The following is a 19,355-nucleotide window of genomic DNA, read 5'->3' on the forward strand; positions in this document are numbered from 1 at the left end:
TTAGATGGATTCCTAGTCAAATAGCGTTTTGCGCCAACTGAGAGTTTTTCCGTAGGACTAGCAGCCTCGTTCTGATATTGACCTCTAAATTTACTAAATATAAGTATGGAAAACCCAAACCAATTCGGAAACTAGTAAAATAATTAAACGAAAACATATCTGGATTTGACTCATTCAGTGTTCAACAATAGAGGAAATATATCCTAAACACTATACATTTACATTTCAAAGAACGAGCATTGTATCGAAACATGGAAAACAGTTTAAAGCATGTATATGTAACAACATTTTTGAAGCACATGGCATGCATATCATCACGGCGATTTGAGCTATGTTGCACGGCTTAATTTGTAGCCAAGACAAAACATTGGTGTTTAAGTCGATTCCTAGCCAGGAATTTTTATTGTAAAAGTAGGGGGACTTTTTACAGTACCCGACGATATGTCCATAAATGACATAAGACGTGTGTTTAGTGTATTGTCATCACATTCACACCTCTGGTATTAGGGGCCCGTCGTTGTAAAAACAAAACAAACGAAATTTATAAACAACAACAGTGTTGTAGGCAAAAGGTTTTTTATTCTCTTTATTGAGAATTAGTATTATTACTCTTTTTTTTCGAATATTCGAATACCGATTTTGACATTCGAATACCAAACGTTTGATCGAATATTCGAATATTCGTTTGCATCCCTAATATATATGCAGTATTCAATAATAATCAAAAGCAAGGAATGTTTATAAACAAGTGGAATATACAAAACACTAATTACCCCCCCCCCCCATTGATATTACTTTAAACATTATATATTTTACAACGATTGTGAATGAAGCTATGATAGCTTATTATACTAAGTCACTCTCGTTGGCACGATGTTGCGCGAGAGTGTGGTCTTGTGTTGTGGGTGAAACCGGAGTACCCGGAGAAAACCCACTTGTCCGGTTTGGTGACCACTAGTGTTGGGAATCGGACAGAAATTACTATCGATAATCGGTTTATGAAACCGATCAATGATCGATTATTAATCGATTTAATCAGCACTTAACTAGCTTTGGTCAGCACATGTACCAGTTCTAAGCACCAATGTTCCCTTACAATATTGATTGTACATTTCTTTGTATAAATTACATTTTTATTCGGAACGTGATCTTTTAGTGTTTACAAGTTACTAAAAAGTTAAATTTCAATGAAAATTTGTGATGAGGTACTGTAGTGACTTACTGACTTGATAAGAATATGACAAGATAACTTTAACAAAAATTAGTAACATATAAACACTTTAACATTGACTAGCACTAACCAGAAAAAGAATATTAGAAGCGGTTTCGTCCCCTGTTTCTATAATCGATTGTTCAAATTTTACTATCGATTGTCGCCGATGTAGGCCTTTAAGATCAATTGTCGATTGTAATCGATCATCGGCACAACACTAGTGACCACTAACCAAACTCACATGCGCCCAGGCCGGGAATCGAACCCGGGTCGCCTTGGTGAGAAGCGAGTGCGCTTACCACTGCGCTAACCGGACAACCATTGATGTTTTGAAGCACCACATGAGTACAATGCATGCTCACTGTCATATGCCAGTGTTGTTCTTGGTATTATGCCAACTAAACTAGAGAGAAAAATATGGTCAAGACAATAACTAATACTTTGGTCGGTGTGTGAGAAGACTGACAAAACCTTTTTCTATGAGCGTCTGGCATATTCGAGGCATTGAAAGAGCTATCGCATTTTGTTTTAAATCAATTGCTATTACAATTGACAGTTGGCGTTCTTTTCCTTTTTAGTATGTATGTATATAAGGGATATAAAATGATAGCTAATTGTATTTTCTAGCTCTTATGGCCAAAGGCAAGTATTGCTATCGTTATCCCGCCAATCAATTTTTTTATTTGCATCGCCTTCACTAAAATGGTACGATTGGCACTGTTCGACTTTTTGCAAAATATGTATTACCTTTATTGCAAAGATAGTCTGTAAATATAAGAGTTAACGTATCGATGTTACATGCATCATTGATTTCTGCAGTTATTAGACTATACCCCCAGCAGAGCTAATAAAAAAGTGTCTTTTTACGCTTGTAAGCGGATCGTGCACGAGAATTTCGAGTAATCCCACTAGCCGATACATTGTATTTAAAAAGGCTATAATAAATAATCTTATTCTTATCTTTCGGAAAAATATTTATATTTATCAATATTTATTCATTAATGCATTAATTTCCTCACTAATATATGCAATACACTTATCGTCGTATAAGTCAGATACAGTTACTCGTTTGTTCGTTATTTCGTAGAGAAAAACTCATACTGCATCTATTACTTAGACCTCTCTCGAGATGAGGTAGATCACAGGTCTTCAACGAAATAAAGGCAGAACGTATATTATGTCCACCGAATTCTTTTGAGTCAGAATTTCGGTTTCTACTATGTTGTTCCACTAAGAGTGATATAAGTAAAAAACATGGATATAAATCAAACTGGCCTAGCTTAGTTAAATTCAATAATTTATATCAGACGCTATGAAGTCTTTTGCTCATGTACGTTTGTGTCTTGGCCATTTCAATATTTATTTTGTGTAATCAGCCAAAGGCAAAATGCTGATTGGCCAATAAAAACTTGTGACCTGTTTTAAACAAAATAAGTGCATATTTTAACTTCGCCCCACATGCTATATTAACATAATTCATCTAATCATTGCCAGGACAGCAACCACTCAAAATGTTAAACAAAATAGACGGTAGAAGGATTATATTGTATTCAAACAATGTACTCTAGCCCCTGGACATGTGTACAATTAGGTTTGAGTGAACGGAGTCATACGTGGTCAAGTTTGGATATCAATACGTGTGTTAGCTAAACCTTGGTCAGTTGAAGTGGGAAACCAAATAAAGAAGGCCATCAGGAAAATCTTGTCTGTTTCCAGGTATTTCTTTTTGGGTTGTGCTTAGATTAAATATTTTGTTGGACTATGAGGAACTGTTTCTATTGAGTTTTCGCGTTTCCTTCACTTGTTAGTTGTGAAACAAATCGTTCAGGACATTGGGTCATTCAAAAGGTACCAGCTAAATTTTAGTTATGGCACTATCTGCACTATTAGGATAATTTCGCATGAAAAGTCAAGCTTAAACTGTTTTCTCTAAATAGGTCACTTACTATTTCAAAAGCTTATCATTTATGAACTACAATAAAATGGGAACAAATGAATTAAGTACTCTAATGTTCATAATGAAATCAATAATTGTTTAAAAGAAAAAATAGCTTTCGTATAAATAATAAATAAAAATATAGAATTTTAGAATGACAATTATTGCAAACAGGATTTTTCTGTTGGTTTAAGAAATACATCAAGAAAAAAAATCATTACACCATTTGTTTAAGTAAACTTTTTATTGAATAAGTGACTGCATCAGTTCAATGGTTCAGCACTTTCAGTGTATATGGTACCGGAATTGTCCAATCATCCGACCGGAAGTGATACCCCTTGCAGTGGAGTTGGTTAGGTGACCAGATGGCTATGGCCGAAAACTTACTGATGATGACTGGGCTGTACCAGGTAAGCAGTGTATCATCGAAGACGTACAACAATCGTTTAAAATATTCACATAGAATTTGCACATTGTTTTATTAAGTTGTATCATGACCATTCATTATGGTTTGTACATTTGCATCTGTTGTTTTAAGCAAGACACTTGTAATTTGGATGTGTTGATTTTATTTCGTTGGTTGAATATAGGAGCCTTTATTTCCGCGTTTTAATAAAATATAATAAATAAAATAGCATTCTAGAAAAAGAACAGAACTTACTAACTAACGTTTTAGATGTATTTAATCAATCCACAAACTCTTGTGGCTTGTTCCGATTTATTTGCATTGCACTACATGTACAAATTCTTAGGACCTTAACACTTTCTATGACGTTGGCCTTATTTTAATTACCTTACAACTTTGTGCATGTATCATCAGTGACAATGTTCACATGAATAGCAAGGCTAATTTACTTGATGTAAATTATTATATTTGTTTGTGACTATTCAAACAATGAACTGCATCTGTTCAATGTTATAGCGTCCACGGTACCTGAAGTGGCCAAGCATCCAACCGGGAGAGATGCCCTTTGCAGTGGAGTTGGCGAAGAGGCGTAATGCAGCTACAGTTGCAGTCAGGTTTGCGTAAGCTTAGGCGGACAACTTCATCGACAAAGATATGTATTATTTTGCTCCCTTTTTTGTATAATTTGTGTTTTCACAATTTGGATCAGCATTTTTTTAAACAATCCATCTTAAAAGAATGTTTGCACTAAGTAGGTCACTTAATATTTCATAGCCTTATGATGAATTAATTAGTATATATGGGCAACATTTTGAAAGGTTCTTATTAAATCAATTATTTCATTAAATATATCAATGATTCTTCGAATAAATGATTCCTTTTTTCCAAATACATGACAATTGAAAAGGCATTTTCTGTTGGTTTTAGAAATCGTACAGTGAAAATGCTAAAAGGTGCCAGGATGCATCCTTTCCCAAGATTTCTTTAACCGAACCCAAGTAGCAGAAAATGTTTATATCATTTTCGTTTATGTCAAAATTTAATATTTTTAACTAAATGTTTCACATTGGTGGGGATTCATTTGTATAAGTTTAAACGTGGTTTATAATAAGCTGGTAGGAAACTCTCATGAAATGAGGGTGCAAAGCAATGTGAAATTGATTTCATTTATATGAATAAATTTGTTTAATGAACATAAATTAATTGCTTTCAAATGATATTTGTTTATAACTATTTTTATTCACATGTTTAACAATTGTTTATTTAAGTATGATACTTGCTTATTTTATATATAAACTTCTTATTGAAATAAGTTACTGCATCGGTTTTTCATACAAATATCAATGTTACAGCGTCCGCGGTACCTGAAGCGTGACCAACCATCCAACCGGGAGAGATGCCCTTTGCAGTGGAGTTGACGAAGAGGCGTAATGCGGCTACAGTAGCAGTCAGGTTTGCGTAAGGTCATGACGACAACTTCATCGACAAAGATATGTATTATTTTGCTGACATTTTTTTATAAGTTTTTGTTTGCACTATTTTGCTCAGTATTGTTGTTTTTTTAAACAATTCATCTTGAAAGAATGTTTTTACTTATTATGTCACTTTATATTTCATAGCCTTATGATGAATTAGTTAAAATATTTGGACCACATTTTTAAAGGTTCTTATTAATTCATTTTTTTATTAAACATATCAATAATTTTTCGAATTAATGATTCCTTTTTTTCATATACACGGAAATTGAAATGGCATTTTCTGTTGGTTTTAGAAATCTTACAGTGAAAATGCTAAAAGGTGCCAGCATCCTTTCCCAAGATTTCTTTGACCGAACTCGAGTAGCAGAAAATGTTTATTTCAATTTCGTGTATGTCAAAACATAATATTTTTAAATAAAAAGTTTCAAATTGGAGGGGTATCATTTGTACATGTCTAAACGTGGTTTATAATAAATGGTAGGAAAGGCTCATGAAATGAGAGTGCAAAACAATATAAAACTGATTTTTAATTAATATGAATATACTTGTTACTGTATCGGTTTTTTATATAAATATCAAATGTCACAGCGTCCACGGTACCTAAAGCGTCCCCAACCATCCAAGCGGAAGAGATGCCCTTTGCAGTGGAGTTGGCGAAGAGGCGTAATGCAGCTACAGTAGCAGTCAGGTTTGCGTAAGGTTATGTGGACAACTTCATCGACAAAGATATGTATTATTTTGATCACATTTTGTATAAGTTTTTGTTTGCACTATTTGGCTCAGTATTGTTTTTTTAAACAATTCATCTTGAAAGAATGTTTTTATTTTTTATGTCACTTTATATTTCATAGCCTTATGATGAATTAGTTAAAATTTTTGGACCACATTTTTAAAGGTTCTTATTAAATCATTTTTTTATTAAACATATCAATGGTTTTTCGAATTAATGATTCCTTTTTTCCATATACACGGAAATTGAAAAGGCATTTTCTGTTGGTTTTAGAAATCTTACAGTGAAAATGCTAAAAGGTGCCAGCATTCTTTCCCAAGATTTCTTTAACCGAACACAGGTAGCAGAAAATGTTTATTTCATTTTCGTGTATGTCAAAATAAAATAAAAAATTAAACAAAAAGTTTCAAATTGGAGGGGTATCATTTGTACAAGTCTTAACGTGGTTTATAATAAATGGTAGGAAAGGCTCATGAAATGAGAGTGCAAAACAATATAAAACTGATTTAATTCATGTGATTATACTTGTTACTGCATCGGGTTTTCATACAAATCTCAATTTTACAGCGTCCACGGTACCTGAAGCCTGGCCAACCATCCAAGCGGAAGAGATGCCCTTTGCAGTGGAGTTGGCGAAGAGGTGTTATGAAGCTACAGTAGCAGTCAGGTTTGCGTAAGGTTATGTGGACAACTTCATCGACAAAGATATGTATTATTTTGATCACATTTTGTATAAGTTTTTGTTTGCATTATTTGGGTCAGTATTGTTTTTTTTAAACAATTCATCTTGAAAGAATGTTTTTACTTATTATGTCACTTTATATTTCATAGCCTTATGATGAATTAATTAAAATATTTGGACCACATTGTTAAAGGTTCTTATTAAATCATTTATTTTATTAAACATATCAATGATTTTTCGAATAAATGATTCCTCTTTTCCATATATCCGAAAATTGAAAAGGCATTTTCTGTTGGTTTTAGAAATCTTACAGTGAAAAGGCTAAAAGGTGCCAGCCTTCTTTCCCAAGATTTCTTTAACCGAACACAGGTAGCAGAAAATGTTTATTTCATTTTCGTGTATGTCAAAATATAATATTTTTAATCAAAAAATTTCAAATTGGAGGGGTATCATTTGTACAAGTCTTAACGTGGTTTATAATAAATGGTAGGAAAGGCTCATGAAATGAGAGTGCAAAACAATATAAAACTGATTTAATTCATGTGATTATACTTGTTACTGCATCGGGTTTTCATACAAATCTCAATTTTACAGCGTCCACGGTACCTGAAGCCTGGCCAACCATCCAAGCGGAAGAGATGCCCTTTGCAGTGGAGTTGGCGAAGAGGTGTTATGAAGCTACAGTAGCAGTCAGGTTTGCGTAAGGTTATGTGGACAACTTCATCGACAAAGATATGTATTATTTTGATCACATTTTGTATAAGTTTTTGTTTGCATTATTTGGGTCAGTATTGTTTTTTTTAAACAATTCATCTTGAAAGAATGTTTTTACTTATTATGTCACTTTATATTTCATAGCCTTATGATGAATTAATTAAAATATTTGGACCACATTGTTAAAGGTTCTTATTAAATCATTTATTTTATTAAACATATCAATGATTTTTCGAATAAATGATTCCTCTTTTCCATATACCCGAAAATTGAAAAGGCATTTTCTGTTGGTTTTAGAAATCTTACAGTGAAAAGGCTAAAAGGTGCCAGCCTTCTTTCCCAAGATTTCTTTAACCGAACACAGGTAGCAGAAAATGTTTATTTCATTTTCGTGTATGTCAAAATATAATATTTTTAATCAAAAAATTTCAAATTGGAGGGGTATCATTTGTACAAGTCTTAACGTGGTTTATAATAAATGGTAGGAAAGGCTCATGAAATGAGAGTACAAAACAATATAAAACTGATTTAATTCATGTGATTATACTTGTTACTGCATCGGGTTTTCATACAAATCTCAATTTTACAGCGTCCACGGTACCTGAAGCCTGGCCAACCATCCAAGCGGAAGAGATGCCCTTTGCAGTGGAGTTGGCGAAGAGGTGTTATGAAGCTACAGTAGCAGTCAGGTTTGCGTAAGGTTATGTGGACAACTTCATCGACAAAGATATGTATTATTTTGATCACATTTTGTATAAGTTTTTGTTTGCATTATTTGGGTCAGTATTGTTTTTTTTAAACAATTCATCTTGAAAGAATGTTTTTACTTATTATGTCACTTTATATTTCATAGCCTTATGATGAATTAATTAAAATATTTGGACCACATTGTTAAAGGTTCTTATTAAATCATTTATTTTATTAAACATATCAATGATTTTTCGAATAAATGATTCCTCTTTTCCATATACCCGAAAATTGAAAAGGCATTTTCTGTTGGTTTTAGAAATCTTACAGTGAAAAGGCTAAAAGGTGCCAGCCTTCTTTCCCAAGATTTCTTTAACCGAACACAGGTAGCAGAAAATGTTTATTTCATTTTCGTGTATGTCAAAATATAATATTTTTAATCAAAAAATTTCAAATTGGAGGGGTATCATTTGTACAAGTCTTAACGTGGTTTATAATAAATGGTAGGAAAGGCTCATGAAATGAGAGTGCAAAACAATATAAAACTGATTTAATTCATGTGATTATACTTGTTACTGCATCGGGTTTTCATACAAATCTCAATTTTACAGCGTCCACGGTACCTGAAGCCTGGCCAACCATCCAAGCGGAAGAGATGCCCTTTGCAGTGGAGTTGGTGAAGAGGTGTTATGAAGCTACAGTAGCAGTCAGGTTTGCGTAAGGTTATGTGGACAACTTCATCGACAAAGATATGTATTATTTTGATCACATTTTGTATAAATTTTTGTTTGCATTATTTGGGTCAGTATTGTTTTTTTTAAACAATTCATCTTGAAAGAATGTTTTTACTTATTATGTCACTTTATATTTCATAGCCTTATGATGAATTAATTAAAATATTTGGACCACATTGTTAAAGGTTCTTATTAAATCATTTATTTTATTAAACATATCAATGATTTTTCGAATAAATGATTCCTCTTTTCCATATACCCGAAAATTGAAAAGGCATTTTCTGTTGGTTTTAGATATCTCACAGTGAAAAGGCTAAAAGGTGCCAGCCTTCTTTCCCAAGATTTCTTTAACCGAACACAGGTAGCAGAAAATGTTTATTTCATTTTCGTGTATGTCAAAATATAATATTTTTAATCAAAAAATTTCAAATTGGAGGGGTATCATTTGTACAAGTCTTAACGTGGTTTATAATAAATGGTAGGAAAGGCTCATGAAATGAGAGTGCAAAACAATATACAACTGATTTAATTCATGTGATTATACTTGTTACTGCATCGGATTTCATATAAATATAAATGCTACAGCGTCCACGGTACCTGAAGCTTGGCCAACCATCCCGCCGGAAGAGATGCCCTTTGAAGTGGAGTTGGCGAAGAGGCGTAATGCTGCAACAGTAGCAGTCAGGTTTGCGTAAGGTTATGTGGATAACTTCATCGACAAAGATATGTATTATTTTGATCACATTTTGTATAAGTTTTTGTTTGCATTATTTGGGTCAGTATTGTTTTTTTTTTAAACAATTCATCTTGAAAGAATGTTTTTACTAATTATGTCACTTTATATTTCATAGCCTTATGATGAATTAATTGAACTATATGGATTACGTATTAAAGGTTCTTATCAAATCTAATATTTTATTAAGCATATCAATGATTCTTCGAATTAATGATTGCTTTTTTCCATATACACGAAAATTGAAAAGGCATTTTCTGTTGGTTTTAGAAATCTTACAGTGAAAATGATAAAAGGTGCCAGCATCCTTTTCCAAGATTTCTTTAACCGAACACAGGAAGCAGAAAATGCCTTTTTCATATTCTCGTGTTTATATATATTAATCTTATATTGCACATCCGAGGGGCTTAGTTTGTATTATTTTCTATTGTGGTTTATTATAGGACTTATAGGAATTTAAAAAATATTAATGATAATAAATTATAAATAAATTTGTTAAATGAGATTTTTTTTAATTGAATTGGAAAATTATTTGTTAAGTACTAATTTAATTTTTATGATTAACATTTGTTTATTTGATGATGAAACTTTATTTAATGATATATTTAACGTTGTTTTTTTATGTATAAGTGACTGCGTTCGTTCAATGTTTCAGCGTGGGTTCCAGCATCCGGTTTGGAATTGATGCCCCATGCATTGAGCTTTGGATGACATATCACGTATGATACTTGGACAGGAGCAGGTGAGCATTGTGTATAAAACTTGAGTTTGAAATATATGATATAACAATGATTCGGTTATCCATGGTCGATTGTAATATTGATGAAAAATGATCGTATTGTTTCTTGTTTGACCTTTCGAAGAATAAGGAGGGCTATACATTTTGTTTAAGCATTGTTGTCAGCGTTCATACTTCACCATCACACAATTAGCTTACATACCTCCATATCCTACTAAATACTAATTATGACCCCTGATAGACTTTAGAACATTGGGTTTTGGAGTACAGTGTATTCTTGTTAATTTTTAAGTGAAGTTGGGATTTTCACAAATAACTTTTATACTCTTCATTCAGTTAACTTTATGCAATTGTTTACGGCCGTTAAACAATAACGCTACATACCTCCATGATACAACCATGAACTTTTGGATTTTTACTCAGATATGAAATGACGTTCATTAAATGAATTTCATTCTTAACAGTTGTACACGGCCACCTAACAATAAGATTTCATAATTCCATAGTATCCTATATACAAATTATTACCCTTGATCGACTTTATTTTAATCATGATAATGATTTTAAACTTAACCCTCACTTAACCAATATGTGGTTCAATATTTCAGTTTCTAGGGAACCGGAAGTGTACCACCTTGCGACCCGGAGTGATACCTCTTGCACCCTGAACGATGCTCCATCAGTGGCATTTGCAATGGTACGAATTGATCAAAACATTGCTTGATTGAATTTTAGAACTTATATAAAGTTAATATTTAATGGAAAGATCATAATTGAATTATCACTCTTGTTCGTTCGAATGGCATTCGTACAACAAAAATATAAACTTTAATTGATATTAATCTTAATGATTAAAATTGTAATGAAGATTGTTAAAACGATGATGGTGATGCTGTTGCTGATGATGCTGATCTTGTTATGATAAAGGATAATGATTTTCTCATCAAGATATCTAAACATAATTGATATTTTGTTGTTTAATACAATTTCAGCCAGAAGGCCGCACAAACCTGTCTTTTGGTCATGGTTGACAACTTAGTGATGACACAATAGGTAACACCTCACTGATGACACAATGGCTTGATTGCTAAACTGGATCAGGCCTTTTCACAGAAAACACAATGGAAAATGAAATATTCAATACATTGACCCTCTATTTTTGGGCCTTGTGTTGATCGATAAGACTTTAACATGTATATGACAACCTTATATTCATGTGACAGTATAATGGTTATGATACATTCGTGAAGTGACTTTCATATGTTGATTTGACATTCTTATGTTGATGTGACATTCTAATGTTATGTGAATTCTTATATTGATGTGACATTTCAATGTTTATGTGACATTAGTATATTGATGTGATATGTGTTTATACATACATGCATGTCCGGATGGATTCCGTAGTCCCTATATTCTGAGGAATGAATTAGGGTTTATCTGTTTTAGTTAAGCCCTACGTGCATCGCTACGGTAACACGTTTCATCCACCGGGTGTTTTTCGTGGGCGGCTGTCATTCCTATGAAGGATATATGATCAAATCTGTATCACCGTTAATAAGAATTAAGACTCTTTGAAACTTTGTATTTATTTATTTTTGACAAATGGCAATATACAGGTTTGATCAGGGCATGTGCCGGATGGGCCGGCAACATTTAGACAGAATGGAACAGTATGTTCGAGCTTTTCAGTGTTGTTAAAGTATTTATATAGATAATTTGCTTTAACAGAAAATTGTTTGTATGCGTCTATGTGCCACACTCCAACATGTGCCAAAATAAATATCGAAGTCTAGCCCCATGCAAACATGTGTTTGTCTTTTGTGCGGAGGGACGTTAAGACTTTTACAGTATTGTACTGTATCAAACTATATTGATTTTGTTTGAACTTAATAAATATTAAAATTATTTTTTTGTTATGTTTAATTCTTTGATGAACAAATATTTAAGTTCATTGGGAATACCCAGTAAAGGTATTGAATAAGGGCATATGTGAATTGGTTACCCTACAGGAGAGGTGTTTGCGTGCATCCACTATCTAGCAACGAAGGTTACCTCAATCAAAGAATCTTTAAGGACCTTGTAGTGGCACTCTTATTCAGAATCAATACATTCACATGTATAACCATCACTTTTGACTGATAAACCTTCAACTACTTACTAAATAATGAATTTATGGAAACAATTAATAACTGATAACAAGATTGTAACCGTGCATTTAATAGGTGAAACACCAAAAAAAAAAATGATTGAGCGCTAAAAGATTTCCTGTAATGTACTGTGGTCTCATAAGGTAGAAAGACCGTGTTTCATGCACCTTTCTTAACCATTATTTTCGACATTTGTTCATCGTTTTTGTTATATTAATTGTGGTAAATCTTATTTGGGATTAAGAACGCATCTTTAAAGTAATTGTGTCTACCAAAGCATGGAAAAAAACATACAAGAGATTACACTTATCAACGTTTTACCCAATGCGAGAAGCGTGGACATATGGGGGACTTAAGACAGTAATAAATGCATTCATAAATAAATAAATAAATACATATTTATAAATATAGAAATATTTTTCCGAAAGATAAACATTAGATTCAGAAAGAAAAAGGATTTCATTAGTGCCGTACATCAGGGATTTTAAATACTTAAACAAACTCCATGGCCTCACATTTGCTATAAACCTAAAGGGCTCTTCGCCTAGTGCGCGCACTAGACGGGATTTATTGATACATATTAGAAGGTTGTGGAAACAGCAATCGATTAGCTGTCAAATTCGAAAAGAGTTTTTTGTGTTTAAATAAATGCTTGCAATTCAACAAACTACCGTTGACATCAGTTGGTATTGTGTTTTACGAGTTGAAACTCTTTGTTTGGAGATAATTATGCAATTTTAATACCGTTAACTTTCCCTTTGATGTGATTTTAGGACACAGATTGGCACAAAGACTCGATTCTCATTAAAAATGAAATGTGGTTATTCTTGTGTTGAAATCATGATTGAAGTAATTGTTTATCATTCCAACCACAAATTAATCATAATATTATGCAATATGAAAATGTGTATTTGATAATGAAAGCTATAAAAGATACCGGTGAAAAACGAGCGATTAGAAAACCTGATATTTTTTTAATCTGAATTCTGCACAATAAACACATATATGCATGCATAACATGGGTGCAGGACTAAGTGAACCACTTCGCAAGTATACAATTTCAGGACCAGCATCCCCGCTATATTTTGCGCGAAGACAAAACCACTGCATTCACCCGGCACTGCAAAAATTGGATTATTCCAAGAGATAATAAAAAAGTCAAAGTCATCTATTTGTGAGAGTGCAGCTTTGAAGTGTTAGCAACGCTTTAAGCTATAAAACATTAATTTTCAAACGTTAATATAAAAAACTGCGTTCTGATCTTTTGTCAGCAGTCTTATATCATTGGTTTCAAGACATTTACACTAAAATTGGCTCATTCCAAGACAAAGAATTAAAAAGTTGAAAAATGGTCAAACTGTGAGAGAACAGCTTTAAAGCCTGTGAGTGTCAAATTATTTTTCAATAGTACCGTGGGATATTTCTGTTGTTTCCGAGAAGTTTTGTAATGCCAAGATTGATGATAAAATATCCTGCGAGAGTCCTAGCTCTACTAAGTACAACATCAGTTTGCCCACCACCATAGCGACCATCAAAAGAGGCAAAAATAATACAATGTTAAGTCCTTGTACATTATGGATTGTACAGGCCCATGCTCACTTTAAGGGGACTGATACCTTGATATCTTGGTATCTCGGAAAAATGTGGCAAGTTATTTTAAAGTATGTCCATACAAGGAAAGTTACAGCGGGACACGACAACCTTATCGTATTATTTTTGTTTCTTTTATGCAGCTGTCCACACAAGAGAAAGTTACAGCCTGGACCCAACAACTATATGTCCTTCTATGCAGCCTTCCACTGGGAACAAACACTAAGTGTGAAATTGACATTAGATGTAGGGACACGAGTTTTGCATGCTATCCGTCGTCTTGGTATGTCGAAAACGTGTGTCAAACTATGTAAAAATATGCCAATACTAGAGAAAGTTGCTGCCCGGACACGGCCGCCTAAACTCTATGTCCTTATATGCAGCATTCCATAGTAACCAAGCACTGTGTGTGACATTGACCTTAGAGGTAGGGACACAGGTCTTGCCAAGATACGTCTTCTTAAAAGGTATGTCGAACACATGTTGCAAGTTATCTAAAAATCTGTCCATACAAGTGAAAGAAATTGAGCCGCACGGACGGAAAGATTGACGATCGATGCGTTTTGAATATGCCCACCTTCGGGGGCATAACAAGAGACAATTGTCAAACGGTTTACCCACTTAGCGACGTTCTTGCAAAAACATGTTAAAGATTATTCAATGACCTACTGACCGCAAAACTATAAAGATCATCAGCTGGTGAAGGTCAACCTACCATTGAAGTTAATTAATGTTAAGTATAACAGTTTTCGAGTATCACATATCACATAAAAGTCACGTATTACCTGATCTCTTATCCGGTTTTCGTCAGAATCACTCATGTCAAACAACTCTTATACGATTAGTTTATTCTTGGTTGAAAGATGTTAAATTTAGTAAGGTTGTTGGAACAGTTGGAAGCTTTTGATTTGGTGGATTACGATATTCTTCTACATAAATTGATACTATGTAATTTCTCTGGTTACAGCATTCAGCTTATAACTACATACTTACTAATGCGTCGACAAAGCGTTAACGTAGGAGAAAGAAAATCTACATTTCAATTTGTTTAAAGCGATGTTCGTCAAGGCTCGATTCTATGATCGATCTCTTTTTTATCTACATCAATGTAATATACCTTTCACTAAATAATTCCTGCATTGACCTTTTTGCGGATGATTCCACTTTGCACACATCGGGTTATGGAGTGAGAGATATTCAAAATACATTGCAGAACGATTTGGATTCAGTAGCTTCTTGGTGCTTTAACAATAATATGTTTATTCATTTAGGAAAACCAAAATGCATGTTGTTTTACAAAGGTTACAAATCAAAACCCATCTCCCTGACATTGCTATTAAATAATACGACTATTGAACAAGTTATAAGACATACAGTTCTTTTATTGATAACCTTTGAAAGAGCAAGTATTAAATGCTTGAAGGAAACTGAATTCTAAAATAGCACTTCTAAAACGATTTAATTACCTCTTGTGCTATGTCATGCAAAAACTATTTTACAATGCGTATATGTTATCCACAATGGACTTTTGTTGCCCTATATGGAGTAGATGTATAAACTCACACACATGTAAATATCTATTAATCAGAATAAAGCTTGAAAAATAATTTTACGAAAACCTGTTAAAACGCCTTCCAGTCCATTATTCAAGGAATTAGGCTGGTTATCGTTTGATAATAGATTTAAATGTAATATTGAACTTATTATCTACAAGTTTTGCACGGTCTCATGCCTGAATAGTAATGTTGCAGCGAAGTAATTTTCTTTAACAATAACAAAACACAAACTACCTTTATTGCGGTCTGCCACCCATACTGATTTAATTTCCCTTTGCTACAAAACTATCTATGGTAAAAAGTCATTAATTTATTTTTCTAAATCTGTATTGAATTCTATACAGTTTTTTATTAGAGAATCATTATCTTTATTTGCATTCAAATCACATTTCAAAAAACACCTTTTGACAAAACAATGATTTTAATGTATGATCGTCTGTTTAAATTGCTTGTTTAAATGCGATGTATTTTTTTTGTTTTTCATGAGCTTGAACAATACATGTTGTGTTTAAATATCGTCTTGTTTGTTATTATTTGAATAAGAAATGTTTACTAGTATGTTTGAAGAATCCATTGAAATCCATATTCTAAACAAGATACTTATGTAACTTAATATGTTATTATTATTACTTTAACTATTATTATTATTAGTAGTAGTATTATTAGTATTATTATTTTTAGTATTATTATTATTATTATTTTTAGTAGTAGTAGTAGTAGTAGTAGTAGTAGTAGTAGTAGTAGTAGTGGTAGTAGTAGTAGTAGTAGTAGTAGTAGTAGTAGTAGTGGTAGTAGTAGTAGTAGTTAGTAGTAGTAGTAGTAGTAGTAGTAGTAGTAGAAGTAGTAGTGGTAGTAGTAGTAGTAGTAGTAGTAGTAGTAGTAGTAGTGGTAGTAGTAGTAGTAGTAGTAGTAGTAGTAGTAGTAGTAGTAGTAGTAGTAGTAGTAGTAGTAGTAGTAGAAGTAGTAGTAGTAGTAGTAGTAGTAGTAGTAGTAGTAGAAGTAGTAGTAGTAGTAGTAGTAGTAGTAGTAGTTAGTAGTAGTAGTAGTAGTAGTAGTAGTAGTAGTAGTAGTAGTAGTAGTAGTAGTAGTAGAAGTAGTAGTAGTTAGTAGTAGTAGTAGTAGTAGTAGAAGTAGTAGTAGTAGTAGTAGTCATCATCATCATCATCATCATCATCATTTATTATTATAATAATTATTATTATTATTATTATTATTATTATTATTATTATTATTATTATTATTATTATAATATTGACCTTTAACTTACGTATCTCAAAAACAATTGTGGCCATCAACCTACCACTCAGGTTTCTAGTTCAAACCGTTATCATGCTTAATTGTATTTTAAAGCCACAGCTACATTTGAAGCGTGTTTTAAAATGCATAAAAATGCATACTCTTCAGTATCTGGCACAATAATTGTAACATGCGTGACTCTTGTAACTGATTCTAGATCCTTCGAATCAGTATAAATACTACGTATATCCGCGTTAGTTGTCTTTTCAATCGCGGGAGCAACCTTCTGAGGACAACGCGGGATTTGATTACTCCTATATCTAGAAACAAAACGCATATCCACCTCTTTAAAACATATGTAAACTGGACCTAAGAAATAAATATTGACAATTTTGAACTACATGGCGCTCTACCACTGAACGGGCGGCTCACTCCCAATTTTCAAATTTGTTAATGAGTAAGTGACTGTATTGTAACCAAACCTTTTTTGAGCATATACTGATTAAAGGTTTGCCTGATGTCTTTAACGAGGAAGAATCAAGCTTTGTGTAGCACTTATTGTTTAGAATAGTATTTGCGATATTTTAAAGGTTGCGAAACACGACGTGTACTGGTTACTTCTTTTTGTCAACTACTTTATACGTGTATGTGAAGATTATGCACGTGTAGTCTGACACATGATTTAAAACGAGGAAAGTTTTATACATTTTCATCTGCGTTACTTTCAGTGAAAATCCCAACCACCGAGCCGACCAAACAAATTTTCGGAACAAGTTTTATGAAGATTTGATTTATGACATTGGAAAAATATTTCTTAAGATTTTATCTAGTGACCCATATTCGGAAAAGTTCAAGACAACATGTAGACTAGTTTTCTGACAAAGTTTCGTAACAATTGGATAAGAACTATTGACTTTATGACATGGCATACAAACTTTAACACAGAATTGTAAACGTGTTTCGCTGAAAACTCCGGCTTATAACACTCCTAAACGTAAGCATATTGCTTTTTCATTGTTTCTTGTTTTTCTTTTTTCTTAACAATTGCCTTCACTGCATTAAATCAGCAAAACGCTCCAGTGTCATGGGTTTTAACATCTTCAACGATTATAACCAATGAAGGAGATGGGTTTAACGTGACGACCGGTGAATTTACGTGCCCCAAAAATGGATTGTACTTTTTTATCGTCCACCTTGTGAAGCGTAGAAGTTCCGCCGCGGACGATGCTGGGTGTTACCTTCATGAGAATGGAGTCTCGGTCGGAATAAGGGCATACATCGGCCCACAAGACGGATCTACTGGAGCGGATATCGAAAGCTATGGTGTGAGCAATAGCGCTTACCTGAGACTGGCGGCGGGGGACAAAGTCAGACTGGGTGGTTGCCATTCGGCCGATCACTTTGAATCGTGGTCTTCCTTCAGCGGTCTTTTGATTAAAACAGACTGAAAGCTAAGAGCGAAAGATTACAATTACGAAATGCTTAATATGCTATATATTTCCTTTAATTATATAAATTTTGAGTATTTATTATTTTCCACCTTTTTTTTTAATTGCTAATGCATGAAATACACCTATTTTGATAATTGCATGACTAAAAACTATAATAAAAGCTGGATATAGAAACATTAAAATAGTTATACAAATACTTATAATACATAAACAATAATACTGAACTCATTATGGATAATGAAGTCAAATCTAGAGAAATTGTTTGGAAAAAACACTTTAAAATATGTATCTAAAATATATTATACCTTAGTTGTCTTTGATGTAAAAAGCAACATTTTAGTCATAACATATAAGATTAAAACTTCCTAATTCCTTTAAGCATTTTATTAAACGTATTATTTGCACACCCATAGTAGCCGTAACGCATGTGTATTTTCCAGATTTGATATTTAGGAACATTTATAACAAGATATGATTGTCAAACAATACAGCTCCTGGGCGCTGCGCTGTCAGAAACAAGCGGAGGATTATTCATTTGAGGTGTTTTAAGAAAGAATGCATTGAATATTGGCATTTGACCGATTGTCCTCAAAACAATAGAGGTCATCATCTGGTCTAGGGCAACCTACCATTAAACAGTTTAATGGTCCTAGGGATAACAATTCTCGGGATATTGTTCGAACAGAAGTTTCATAAACATGTTGACCTTGACCGTTAACTTAACGACCTCAAAAACAATAGTTGTCATTTACTGGGCAACCTACAGCTCAAGTTCCATGGTTCTAGGTCAAACCGATCGCGAGTTATTGTGCGGACAAGACTTGGTCTGTAGACCGAGCGACAGACATTTGCAAACATTTGCAAACCTATTTCTCCCTTTTTGAAAAGGGGCCATAAAACGCAGCTGCATCTATAATTGTTTTTACAGTCCTAACTACCCTAAATTGTTCATACTACAACCATACTATTACTTAAAATGCATAAATATGGTTGTATTTTGAAACAACAATGCATTTTGTAGAATACAACGCCTTTTTCAAATAAAGAACTTGTAATTATACATTGTAGTAAGTATTTGATGTATTAGCGTTATAAGCTGTTGCTTCTTCATATTATGAACTTACCAAAATACCTTAAGCTGAATTCTAGGGAGCATGTTTTATTTGGCCAAATAACTTGCTTAAACTTGATTTTATAAACATTATGATTATCTTTAGAATAAGTTTCTTTACAAATCTCTTTATAAGGAGAACATCACACAATTGATACCAAAAAGAATAAGCTGCAAGTAAAATAAGACTCTGTACTATATTTATATTC

The sequence above is a fragment of the Mya arenaria genome, chromosome 5 (genome assembly GCF_026914265.1).
Source record: "Mya arenaria isolate MELC-2E11 chromosome 5, ASM2691426v1".
Lineage (NCBI taxonomy): Eukaryota > Metazoa > Mollusca > Bivalvia > Myida > Myidae > Mya > Mya arenaria.